The sequence below is a fragment of the Anomaloglossus baeobatrachus genome, chromosome 6, assembly GCF_048569485.1.
Source record: "Anomaloglossus baeobatrachus isolate aAnoBae1 chromosome 6, aAnoBae1.hap1, whole genome shotgun sequence".
NCBI lineage: Eukaryota > Metazoa > Chordata > Amphibia > Anura > Aromobatidae > Anomaloglossus > Anomaloglossus baeobatrachus.
In genome coordinates this window covers 357,936,313-357,950,659 of record NC_134358.1, presented here as the reverse complement: position 1 = coordinate 357,950,659, position 14,347 = coordinate 357,936,313, and the positions used below count along the sequence as shown (strand labels likewise).

General features: G+C 41.5%; 1 protein-coding gene across 2 annotated transcripts in view; it reads left to right on the top strand.

Annotated features, from left to right (window-relative positions):
• Positions 1–14,347, top strand: part of VWC2 (von Willebrand factor C domain containing 2) — a 2,156,493-nt gene that overhangs the window by 2,060,545 nt on the left and 81,601 nt on the right. The window lies entirely within an intron of this gene.

Sequence of the window (14,347 nt, the reverse complement as noted above, 5' to 3'; positions counted from 1 at the left end):
TAGTTGGCAGGGTCATACCTGTCCCCACTCTTGTGGATCGGTGTAATGAGTCCTTGGTTCCAGGTACGAGGGAAGTAACCAGCACTCAGCACAATGTTGAACAGTTTAACCATTGCAGCTTGAATTTCTGGTGGGCTGTACTTCAACATCTCTGGGGGGATTCCATCCAGACCACTAGATTTTTTACACTTTATGGAAGTGATTTTCTCTGCAACTTCCTGTAATGTAATTGGTGTGTCCAGTGGGTTTTGGAAGTTTTTGATTTTCTCTTCCATTGCCTTTAGTTTTGATGTTATGTTTTCCTGCTCTTGGCTTAGTCCTTCTTTTGGGATGTCTTTGTAGAGGTCTCTGAAGTACTGGAGCCAGATGTTGCCATTTTGGATATGGGTGTCATTCTTTTTCTTGCTCTTTGTGTCCATGTGGTTCCATATTTCCCAGAAGGAGTTGTCTTGGAGGGCGTCTTGGAGTTGGCTAAGTTTGGTAGAGATGTAGCTCTGCTTCTTCCTCCTGAGGATGGTTTTGTACTGCTTTTGTATGGTGTCATAGGCTTCCCTCAGGTCTGGGTTGTTGGGGTCTCTGTGTTTATTGTTTGAGGCTGTTCTCAGGGTCTTTCGAACGGCTTTACACTCTTTGTCAAACCAACCATTGATCTGCTTTTCTTTTGGCCTCTTGTAGTTGACTTGTTTGAGGTCGGACAATTTGGCCATGGTGTGGAATATTTTGTTGAGGTCTTTTGCAGCTTGATTCACTCCTTCTGGGTTTGACTTATACTTGTAGCTGTAGAAGTTGTGGAGCATCTCCTGTAATTCCGGTCTGTTGGGAGCCTCTTTATATTTTATTTCTGACGTCTTGGACCATTTATAGGATGGAGGTCGCTTGTAGAGGCTGCTCTGCTGTGGCTTTTGTGTGGATGGTTTTGTGACGGGGTGTACAGCAGAGCAAGGAGAGACAACAGGCCGAGGAACGATCCAACAGGTTTATTCACAAGAACACTGGAACAGCACACGATAAGTCCACGTAAAACAGATTCGGGGGCCCTTCCCGACAATCCTCGGACCGGATAACAAAGCAATCGTCCTTACAGTAGTCCAAAGAGTTCCACACAATCCCACGGGCTGCCACACAGGCCTAGCTCCGTCCGTGTCCACAGCCACACAGGCTGGAGCTCCTGCTCCCTTCAAGTTTCAGCTCACTCTGCCTGAATCTCCCAGGTAAGCAGAGTTTACACTAGTTGGACTCTAGGCCCACCTCCCCCTACTCCCAGGGATGGAAGTGCCTCAAGAGGATATAACCTTGCATTTTAGGGGGGGGATTACCTACAACAATAGAAATGTACACAGACGTAGTTCAAATAAGATAAAGAACCCAGCTTGAAATAGGAATCTGTACAGCATATACAGTGAGAGGGTAAATTACATCTTCACAATCCCTCCCCCTCCCAACTTGTGTACGTACTAGGGACCTCTACAGGTCACTGGTTAAGTACACACAGGCAGAGCGTTACTTACATGTGGCCTCATGCAGCCACGAATTGGCATCGTAGCTCTCCCACATCATTGCCCAGGAGAACAGCTGCAGGCAGACCACCCATCACCCCAACCACACATCGCCGGACCCCAAAACCAAAGCTCAGATCCACAGTGGCTGTGGGAATAGTCCTCCATTGTCCACCAGCCAGTTCAATGACAATCCCAGGTCCTCTATGGATTGCCTCAGGCCGAACCACTCGGGGATCAGCCAGTGTGAGGAAAGCACCCGAGTCACAAAATCCAACAAGTCTCTGTCCATCCAGCACAACCTCCTGCAAGTGCTTACCTCGATGAGCAGAAGTCGTCATAACTGCGGGTCGCACCCCGTAAACTCCTGGTGGTGCAACATGGGGGGCTGAGTCACTAGGCCAGTCCTCACATAGCGGTGCCACATCTTCCTCCATGGCACTGGGCTGTAAATAATTAACAATCCGATTGGGTGCAGGATCAGTCCTCATTTGAACAGCTGGGCAGGAGACTTGCCGATGCCCTGGCTGTCCACATTGATAGCATCTGAGCTGGGTCTCCCTCCATCCAAGGCGTCCTCTTGGGTAAGGGGTAGGGGAACTTGGAGGCCGACTCCCACCTGAAGGTGCTGTAGGGGTTTGAGGATGATTCCTCCATAGGCTGGCTGGGCATGAGGCCTGCAAATGCCCGGGATGCCTACAAACATAACACCTGCGCTCTGTTACTTCCTCTCCCCGGCGTATTCCAGAAAGTGCAGTGGAAGCAACTGGAGGCACATTAACACGGGTATCAACATGTGGTGGCTTAGAGGAACGGGGAACAATGGGGACAGAATAACTGGGGCCATCCGGTGTTGTGGAGCTGTTAGGCGTCTCTCCATCCTCCAACAGAACCCTCCACTGAGGCTTGATAGTGAGCACCTCATCAGCGAGAGCAGCAGCTTCCTCCACTGTCGCTGGTTTTCTCTCACGCACCCATTCCCGGATCTCAGCGGGGCACTGGGCAAAGAATTGTTCTTTTAGGATGACCTGCAGGAAGGTCTCCCAAGATAAGGCCTCCTCTGCCTCCAGCCAGCGATTACATATTTGTTTGAGTCTATGAGCATATATCTTAAAAGACACTTCCCCATCACAGGCTAAAGCACGGAACTGAGTCCTGTAAGTGTCTGGGGTCACAGCATAATGTTCTAGAATAGTCTGTTTAATATCCGCATACTCACAGTTCCACCGAGGGTCCATAGCTCTATAGGCTTCAGCAGCTCCCCCCTCTAGGAGCCCAACCAGATGCCGGACACGCTCCCTGTCCGGGACTTCCATTAATCGACACTGATGCTCAAAGTCCTGGAAGAAGCCCTCAATGTCGCCTGCAGCCTCATTAAACGGCTTAAAGTCTTTGCGGGACACCCTGGGAAGTTCCCTCATGATGGGTGCTGGGGTTACAGTCTGTCTGGAACCTCTCGCGGCTTCCACAGCGAGCTGCTTATCCAGCAATGCCATCTCCTCCATCCTGCGCTCCTTCTCTTCAGCTCCACGCATGGCCTCCCTCTTATCTTCTATGGTGGCCTCATCTCCAAGCAGTGCCATCTTTTCCTCGTACCACACAACCCATTGACTTTTTTGGGTATTCACCTCCAGCTCCCGTCTTTCCTCCCTTTGCTGTGAGGATCCTTCCTCCACGTCATTTTGCGAGCAGACTCCTTCTAGCGCCTCAATCAGCTGCTCCTTGGAGAGTCCTTTGAAACGAACTCCTACTTCACGGGCCTTTGATTGCAGGCTCCCCAAAGTCCAGGTCTTGTACTCTGCAGTGCTGGTTCCTGATGTTGAGCCATTGTCCTCCATTCCTTCTGCTCTGATCCCAGCGCTGCCAACCAGTTTGTGACGGGGTGTACAGCAGAGCAAGGAGAGACAACAGGCCGAGGAACGATCCAACAGGTTTATTCACAAGAACACTGGAACAGCACACGATAAGTCCACGTAAAACAGATTCGGGGGCCCTTCCCGACAATCCTCGGACCGGATAACAAAGCAATCGTCCTTACAGTAGTCCAAAGAGTTCCACACAATCCCACGGGCTGCCACACAGGCCTAGCTCCGTCCGTGTCCACAGCCACACAGGCTGGAGCTCCTGCTCCCTTCAAGTTTCAGCTCACTCTGCCTGAATCTCCCAGGTAAGCAGAGTTTACACTAGTTGGACTCTAGGCCCACCTCCCCCTACTCCCAGGGATGGAAGTGCCTCAAGAGGATATAACCTTGCATTTTAGGGGGGGGATTACCTACAACAATAGAAATGTACACAGACGTAGTTCAAATAAGATAAAGAACCCAGCTTGAAATAGGAATCTGTACAGCATATACAGTGAGAGGGTAAATTACATCTTCACAGGTTTCTCTGTAGATTTTATGTACAAGAGAAGTTGGCTGTGGTCTGACAGGTGCGTTTGTGGGGTGACTATGAAGGCGCTAATATTTGCCGGGTCCATATCTGTAATGGCGTAGTCTACTACACTCCTTCCTACATGGGAGTTTAGTGTGTATCTTCCCAGTGAGTCTCCCTTTGTACGTCCATTAAGAATATGAAGACCTAAACTTTTACATAAGTTCAGGAGCTTTTTGCCACTTTTGTTGACTGTACTGTCATAGCTGTTTCTCTCTGAGTGTTCTGAGTCGTGACTGTCATTCTCTGCCCCAAATATGTAGATGTTTCCATCTGTGGTCAGAAAGTCTTTTTCTCTCCCTGTTCTTGCATTGAGGTCTCCAAAGATGAGAACTTTGCCCAGGACCTGATAATGGGTGGCTTCTTCTTGTAAGATCTCAAAGCTGTCTGTCTATCTATGATTTTATCTATGATTCTATCTATGATTCTATCTATCTATGATTCTATCTATCTATCAAATCAAATCAAATCAAATCAATCTATCTATGATTCTATCTATCATTCTATCTATCTATCTATGATTCTATCTATCTATCCATCTATGATTCTATCTATCATTATATCTATCTATGATTCTATCTATGATTCTATCTATCATTCTATCTATCATTCTATCTATCTATGATTCTATCTATCAATCTATGATTCTATCTATCTATCTATGATTTTATCTATGATTCTATCTATCATTCTATCTATCATTCTATCTATGATTCTATCTTTCTATCTATGATTCTATCTATCTATGATTTTATCTATGATTCTATCTATGATTCTATCTATGAGTCTATCTATCTATGATTCTATCTATCTATCTATCTATCTCTCTATCGATCTATGATTCTATTTATCTATCTGTCTATCTATCTATGATTCTATCTAGCTATCTAAGATTCTATCTATCTGTCTATCTATGATTCTATCTCTCTATCTATCTATCTATGATTCTATTTATCTATGATTCTATCTATCTATCATTCTATCTATCATTCTATCTATCTATGATTCTATCTATCAATCTATGATTCTATCTATCTATGATTCTCTCTATCTATCATTCTATCTATCTATCTATGACTCTATCTATCATTCTATCTATCTATGATTCTATCTATGATTCTATCTATGATTCTATCTATGATTCTATCTTTCTATGATTCTATCTATCTATGATTCTATCTATGATTCTATCTATACTGTATATATATGATTCTATCTATCAATCTATCTATGATTTTATCAATCTATCTATGATTCTATCTATCTATGATTCTATCTCTCTAGCTATCTATGATTCTATTTATCTATGATTCTATCTATTTATCTATCTATCTATCCATCCATCCTTCTATCTATCTATCTATGATTCTATCTATCTATCTATCGATCTATGATTCTATCTATCTATCTATGATTCTATCTATCATTCTATCTATCGATCTATGATTCTATCTATCTATCTATCTATCCATCTATGATTCTATCTATCTATCATTATATCTATCTATGATTCTATGTATCTATATATGATTCTATCTATGATTCATCTATCTATCTATGATTTTATCTATCATCAATCTATCTATGATTCTATCAATCTATCTATGATTTTATCAATCTATCTATGATTCTATCTATGATTCTATCTCTCTATCTATCTATGATTCTATTTATCTATGATTCTATCTATCTATCTATCTCTCTATCTATCTATGATTCTATCTTTCTATCTATCTATGATTCTATCTATCTATCTATGATTCTATCTATGATTCTATCTATGATTCTATCTATCTCTCTATCGATCTATGATTCTACTTATCTGTCTATCTATCTATGATTCTATCTATCTATCTAAGATTCTATCTATCTATCTATGATTCTATCTCTCTATCTATCTATGATTCTATCTATCTATCTATGATTCTATCTATCTATCTATGATTCTATATATCTATCCATCTATGATTCTATCTATCTATCATTATATCTATCTATGATTCTATCTATCTATGATTCTATCTATCTATATATGATTCTATCTATGATTCATCTATCTATCTATTATTCAAATCAAATCAAATCAAATAAGCTTTATTGGCAGGACCAAATACAAATTAGTTTTGCCAAAGCAAGTGTCCAGGGTGGGGACTGTAGTAACGGTGGTTGGGGCATATCCAGGGTGGGGATTGGGGGATATTCTATCTATCAATCTATGATTCTATCTATGATTCTATCTCTCTATCTATCTATGATTATATTTATCTATGATTCTATCTATCTATGTATCTATCTATATATCATTCTATCTCTCTGTCTATCTATGATTATATCTATCTATCTATGATTATATCTATCTATCTATGATTATATCTATCTATCTATCATTCTATCTATCTATGATTATATCTATCTATCTATGATTCTATCTATCTATCTATCATTCTATCTATCTCTCTATCTATCTATGATTATATCTATCTCTCTATCTATCTATCTATGATTCTATCTATCTATGATTCTATCTATCATTCTATCTATCTATGATTCTATCTATCTATCCATCTATGATTCTATCTATCATTATATCTATCTATGATTCTATCTATGATTCTATCTATCTATATATGATTCTATGATTCATCTATCTATCTATGATTCTATCAATCTATCTATGATTCTATCTATCTATGATTCTATCTCTCTATCTATGATTCTATTTATCTATGATTCTATCTATCTATCTTTCATTCTATCTATCTATCTATGATTCTATCTATCTATCTATGATTTTATCTATGATTCTATCTATGATTCTATCTATCTATCTCTCTATCGATCAATGATTCTATTTATCTATCTGTCTATCTATCTATGATTCTATCTAGCTATCTAAGATTCTATCTATCTATCTATCTATCTATGATTCTATCTCTCTATCTATCTATGATTCTATCTATCATTCTATCTATCATTCTATCTATCTATGATTCTATCTATCAATCTATGATTCTATCTATCTATCTACCATTCTATCTCTCTATCTATCTATAATTCTATCTCTCTATCTATGATTCTATCTATCTATCTATGATTCTATCTATCTATGATTTTATCTATGATTCTATCTATGATTCTATCTATCTCTCTAGCGATCTATGATTCTATTTATCTATCTGTCTATCTATCTATAATTCTATCTATCTATCTAAGATTCTATCTATTTATCTATGATTCTATCTATCTATCTATGATTCTATCTATCTATCTAGCTATGATTCTGTCTATCTATCTATGATTCTATCTATGATTCCATCTATCTAGCTATGATTCTATCTATCTCTCTATCTATGATTCTATCTATCTATGATTCTATCATTCTATCTATCTATCTATCTATCTATCTCTCTATCTATATATGATTCTATCTATCTTAATCTATCTATGATTATATCTATCTATGATTCTATCTATCTTTCTATCTATGATTCTATCTATCTCTCTATCTATCTATGATTCTATCTATCTACCATTCTATCTCTCTATCTATCTATGATTCTATCTCTCTATCTATGATTCTATCTATCTATCTATCTATGATTCTATCTATCTATCTATGATTTTATCTATGATTCTATCTATGATTCTATCTAGCTATCTCTCTATCGATCTATGATTCTATTTATCTATCTGTCTATCTATCTATGATTCTATCTATCTATCTAAGATTCTATCTATCTAGCTATGATTCTATCTCTCTATCTATCTATGATTCTATCTATCATTATATCTATCATTCTATCTATCTATGATTCTATCTATCAATCTATGATTCTATCTATCTATCTACCATTCTATCTCTCTATCTATCTATGATTCTATCTCTCTATCTATGATTCTATCTATCTATCTATGATTCTATCTATCTATCTATGATTTTATCTATGATTCTATCTATCTATCTCTCTATCGATCTATGATTCTATTTATCTATCTGTCTATCTATCTATGATTCTATCTATCTATCTATCTAAGATTCTATCTATCTCTCTATCTATCTATGATTCTATCTATCATTCTATCTATCATTCTATCTATCTATGATTCTATCTATCAATCTATGATTCTATCTATCTATCTACCATTCTATCTCTCTATCTATCTATGATTCTATCTCTCTATCTATCTATGATTGTATCTATCTATCTATGATTTTATCTATAATTCTATCTATGATTCTATCTATCTATGATTCTATCTATCTATCTATCTCTCTATCGATCTATGATTCTATTTATCTATCTGTCTATTTATCTATGATTCTATCTATCTATGATTCTATCTATCTATCTAAGATTCTATCTATCTATCTATCTATCTATGATTCTATCTCTCTATCTACCTATCTATGATTCTATCTATCTATCATTCTATCTATCATTCTATCTATCTATGATTCTATCAATCTATGATTCTATCTATCTATCTATGATTCTATCTATCTATCATTCTATCTATCTATCATTCTATCTATCTATCTATGATTCTATCTATCTATCATTCTATCTATCTATCTATGATTCTATCTATGATTCTATCTATCTTTCTATGATTCTATCTATCTATCTATCTATCTATCTATCATTCTATCTTTCATTCTATCTATCTATCTATGATTCTATCTATCATTCTATCTATCTATCTATGATTCTATCTATGATTCTATCTATCTTTCTATGATTCTATCTATCTATCTATCATTCTATCTATCTATCATTCTATCTATCTATCTATGATTCTATCTATCTATCTATCATTCTATCTATGATTCTATCTATCTATCTATCTATCTATGATTCTATCTATACTGTATATACAGACATATGAAAAAGTTTGGGCACCCCTATTAATGTTAACCTTTTTTATTTATAACAATTTGGGTTTTTGCAGCAGCTATTTCAGTTTCATATATCTAATAACTGATGGACTGAGTAATATTTCTGGATTGAAATGAGGTTTTTTGTGTTAACAGAAAATGTGCAATCTGCATTTTAACTAAATTTGACAGGTGCATAAGTATGGGCACCTCAACATAAAAGTGACATTAATATTTTGCAGATCCTCCTTTTGCAAAAATCACAGCCTCTAGTCACTTCCTGTAGCTTTTAATGAGTTCCTGGATCCTGGATGAAGGTATTTTTGACCATTCCTGTTTACAAAACAATTCCAGTTCAGTTAAGTTTGATGGTCGCCGAGCATGGACAGCACGCTTCAAATCATCCCACAGATTTTCAATGATATTCAGGTCTGGGGACTGGGATGGCCATTCCAGAACATTGTAATTGTTCCTCTGCATGAATGCCTGAGTAGATTTGGAGCGGTGTTTTGGATCATTGTCTTGCTGAAATATCCATCCCCTGCGTAACTTCAACTTCGTCACTGATTCTTGCACATTATTGTCAAGAATCTGCTGATACTGAGTTGAATCCATGCGACCCTCAACTTTAACAAGATTCCCGGTGCCGACATTGGCCACACAGCCCCAAAGCATGATGGAACCTGCACCAAATTTTACTGTGGGTAGCAAGTGCTTTTATTGGAATGCCGTGGGTTTTTTTTCCTCCATGCATAACCCCTTTTTGTATGACCAAACAACTCAATCTTTGTTTCATCAGTCCACAGGACCTTCGTCCAAAATGTAACTAGCTTGTCCAAATGTGCTTTTGCATTCCTCAGGCGACTTGGTTTGTGGCGTGCTTGCAGAAACGTCTTCTTTCGCATCACTCTCCCACACAGCTTTTCCTTGTGCAAAGTGCGCTGTATTGTTGACCGATGCACAGTGACACTATCTGCAGCAAGATTGTTACGGTTGCTGCGAGCACTGGAGACTATGTCCAGATTTCTTGCTACTGCACATGTGCGAGCGCTGGAGACTAAGTCCAGATTTCTTGCTACTGCACATGTGCGAGCGCTGGAGACTAAGTCCAGATTTCTTGCTACTGCACATGTGCGAGCGCCGGAGACTAAGTCCAATCTTGGAGCTATTGCACATGTGCGGGTGACATCATCGCTGACACGAGGTCACATGTCTCTGACACCTTCTATGCCGATTGGTCGCTGGTCATGTGCTTGTGACGCCTTGCTCGGTGATAGGCCAGCATGACGTCACTCCTGTCGTTCTGGCAGCGGATTGGCTCTGGTGTCCTCCATCTTGGATGAGGCACAGAGTCTATATAAGACCCTGACACACGCCGCATGGTGCTCAGTCCTCTTGGTTCATGCATATGAGTAGACGCTCTGTGCGCGTTCCTCTAGGCATTCCTCTGTCTATGCTAGGTGAGCTCTACCGGCAGGGTAGCGTTCTTATACCTTACAGCTTCGGCTGCTGTCCGTATCCTTACCTCTTAGGGGAGCGGACATAGGCAGGTGCCTGAGGCACATGGTCTGGTTGGGCCTTGTGATTCTACTCGTAGGTGGACGTTGCCGCTAGGGTAACGTTCCTTATACTGCGTCTGGCAGTTGTTCGTATCCTCGCACACTAGGGGAGCGAACAGAGGTAGGAGCTTTGTGCGGCTTACGCTGCTGTTCGTCTCTTTTGCACCACTAGAAGAGCGGACCTAGGCAGGTGCCATATCTAGTGGTTCGTGTCCTCGCACACTAGTGGAGCGAACGCAGGTAGGAGCTTTGTGCGGCTTACGCTGCTGTTCGTCTCTTTTGCACCACTAGAAGAGCGGACCTAGGTAGGTGCCATTTCGCACACATTGCCTTTGTCTCTGTGATTATTAACAGAGATCATTCCACACAGCCTCCAAGTAAGGGAGGAATTGCTTTATTTACTTATTATATCCTTCTGTGAGTTAACAGAGGTATTGCACTCTGCCATAGTCTGCAGCAAAGTCTTTGCACGGTGGACCCTGACTGTCTGATACTCCTTTCGGTTATTATCAGATAGCCCCCCGTAACATTAGGACTGAGCCAAGGGTCTGGCAGTTATGGCAGAATATCAGCAGTTACACCGTTACATACAAGTACTTGAGTCACGGCTCAAGAGTATAGAGGATAAACCTCAGACCATGGTGACATCTGCACATGATCCTCGACTTGCTCTGCCAAACAGATATTCTGGCGATGCCAGATCATGTCGTGGTTTCATTAGTCAGTGTCAGATACACCTAGAGGTCAACTCTTCTCGCTTCTCTACGGAGAGGTCCAGAGTAGGCTTTATCATCTCCTTACTTCAGGACAAAGCCTTAGAATGGGCGACTCCCCTATGGGAGCGCTCTGATGTGGTTACTCTGAGACATCAAGACTTTCTTGATGCTCTTAAGGCGGTATTCATGGGTCCGCAGGTTACCCATGATGTGGCCCTGAGACTGTTAGATCTATCTCAGGGTTCGTTATCCACTAGTTCTTATGCCATTGCTTTTAGAACTCTGGTGGCAGAACTAGATTGGCCAGAGAAGGTGTTGATTCCTATCTTCTGGAGAGGGTTGGCAGGCTATGTCAAGGATGCCCTTGCTACTCGTGAGGTCCCTGCTTCTCTGGAGGACTTGATCACAGTAGCAACGAGGATGGATGTACGCCATAAGGAACGTAGACTCGAGGTCTCTTCCTCACGCCCTAAGCATCGGGCTATTCCAGTTGTTGAGGGTCCACTACCATCTTCCTCAGCATCTGAAACATCTCCCACTCCTATGGAGTTAGGTCATACGTTCTCCAGACTACGCAAGTCTGGTCCTCCTATATGTTACGTATGTCGTCAGGCTGGGCACTATGCCAACAAGTGTCCTAGTCGTCAGGGAAACTCCCTGGCCTAGTAACCATTAGAGGGGGGTTACTAGAGACGTCTTCTGCACCCTCTAAGTGTTGTATCCCAGGTCAGCTCTCGTTATCTGAGAATACATGGCCTATTATGGCTTTTGTGGATTCCGGAGCTGACGGGATTTTTGTGTCCTCAGGATTTGTAAAGGGACACAATATTCCCTCTATCATGTTAGAGGCGCCTATTCCTGTCCGTGTTGTTAATGGAACTATGTTGTCTGACTCCATTACATTGAGGACAGTTCCCTTGCGCCTTTCCCTGTCTCAGGGTCACATAGAGGAGATTTCTTTTCTTGTTTTGCCTGAGGGTATAGACGACGTCCTTCTGGGTCTTCCATGGCTTCGGACTCATGCTCCTCACATTGACTGGGAGTCTGACAGCATTATTAGTTGGGGTTCGAAATGTCAGTCCCGATGTCTTCCCTTACCACCTAAGGTCATTGCGGTTGCATCAACTGATCTCTCTCCCATACCTACACCCTATTTGGATTTCGCTGACGTGTTCTCCAAACAGGGTGCTGAGGTTCTTCCACCCCATAGGCCGTATGACTGTGCCATAGACCTTATCCCAGGTTCGGTTCCACCTAAAGGCAGGGTTTACCCCCTGTCGATACCTGAGTCGGAGGCCATGTCGACCTATATAAGAGAGAGTTTAGAGAAGGGGTTCATTCGTAAGTCTGTCTCTCCCGCGGGAGCTGGGTTTTTCTTTGTTCGGAAGAAAGAGGGTGATTTGCGTCCCTGCATAGATTACAGGGGTCTCAACGCAATCACAATAAAGAACAAATACCCATTACCTTTAATTTCGGAGCTCTTTGACAGACTGAGAGGAGCTCAAGTTTTTACGAAGTTGGATCTGCGGGGTGCGTATAACTTGGTACGAATTCGAAAGGGTGACGAATGGAAGACCGCTTTTAACACCCGAGACGGTCACTATGAATACCTCGTCATGCCTTTTGGGTTATGTAATGCACCCGCAGTATTTCAGGACTTCGTAAACGATGTGTTCAGGGATTTACTGTTATCCTCTGTAGTGGTGTATCTGGACGACATCCTGATTTTTTCTCCTGATCTGGAGACTCATCGTCAGGATGTCGTTCGTGTCCTTTCCCGTTTAAGGGAGCACTCATTGTTTGCTAAACTCGAGAAATGTGTATTCGAGCAGTCCTCATTGCCTTTTTTGGGTTACATTATCTCACAAGAGGGTCTGGCTATGGATCCTGCGAAGCTCTCTGCTGTCCTGCAATGGTCCGAACCTCATTCCTTGAAGGCGGTGCAACGCTTCTTAGGATTCATAAATTATTACAGGCAGTTCATACCCCATTTTTCTACTTTGGTAGCCCCTTTGGTGGCCTTGACTAAGAAAGGTGCTAATCCCAAAGCCTGGTCTACTGAGACATCTCAGGCTTTTGAGGCAGTAAAAAGACACTTTTCAACTGCTCCCGTTCTTCAAAGACCCGATGAGAGTAAGCCCTTCCTCTTAGAGGTTCATGCCTCTTCAGTGGGTGCTGGTGCAGTCTTGTATCAAAAGAACGGTGCAGGTAGAAAAAGGCCGTGTTTCTTCTTTGCTAAAACCTTTTCACCGGCAGAGAGAAACTATACCATTGGGGATAGGGAACTGCTCGCCTTGAGATTAGCCTTGGAGGAGTGGCGTCACTTGCTGGAAGGAGTGAAACATCCTTTCCAGGTCTATACAGACCATAAGAATCTGACGTACTTACAAACCGCTCAGCGTCTGAATCCTCGCCAAGCCCGCTGGTCCTTGTTTTTCTCCCGCTTTCACTTCTCCATCAACTATCTGTCTGGGAGTAAGAATAACAAGGCAGACGCCCTGTCTCGCTCTATGCTTTCTACCCAGGAAGAGATTGACGAACCTCGTCTTATCCTTCCCTCCAGGGTTTTTCATACGCTCTCCCCTGTGACGTTAGACCAAATCCCACCGGGTAAGACCTTTGTTCCGCCTGATCGACAGAATGATATACTGTCATGGGCCCACACCTCAAAGGTGGGTGGGCATTTTGGTATTAGGCGGACACGAGAGTTACTGGAGAGGTGGTATTGGTGGCCACACTTAGCCAGCCACGTCAAGAGATATGTCGGTTCCTGCTACTCGTGTGCTCGCAACCGTCCATTACGGCACAGACCGGCTGGGCTCTTGCATCCTTTACCAGTGCCAGATAGACCATGGGAGGTGGTAGGCATGGACTTTGTGGGTGATCTTCCATGTTCACAGGGACATAGATTTGTGTGGGTCATTACAGACCATTTCTCCCGGATGGTTCATCTCGTACCGTTATCGAGAATCCCATCTTCCAGGGTACTAGCCAAACTATTCCTCAAGCATGTCTTTAGGCTTCACGGGATGCCAGATCGTATAATTTGTGATAGAGGCCCGCAATTTACTTCCCGTTTCTGGCGAGATCTTTGTAGCCTTCTGCAAATTGAGTTGAATCTCTCTTCGGCATACCATCCGGAGACTAATGGTTTGGTTGAACGTACCAATCAATCTATGATTATATACCTTCGACACTTTGTTGCTGAGAACCACGATAACTGGTCCTCCCTCCTACCCTGGGCAGAATTTGCCCTTAACAATTCGC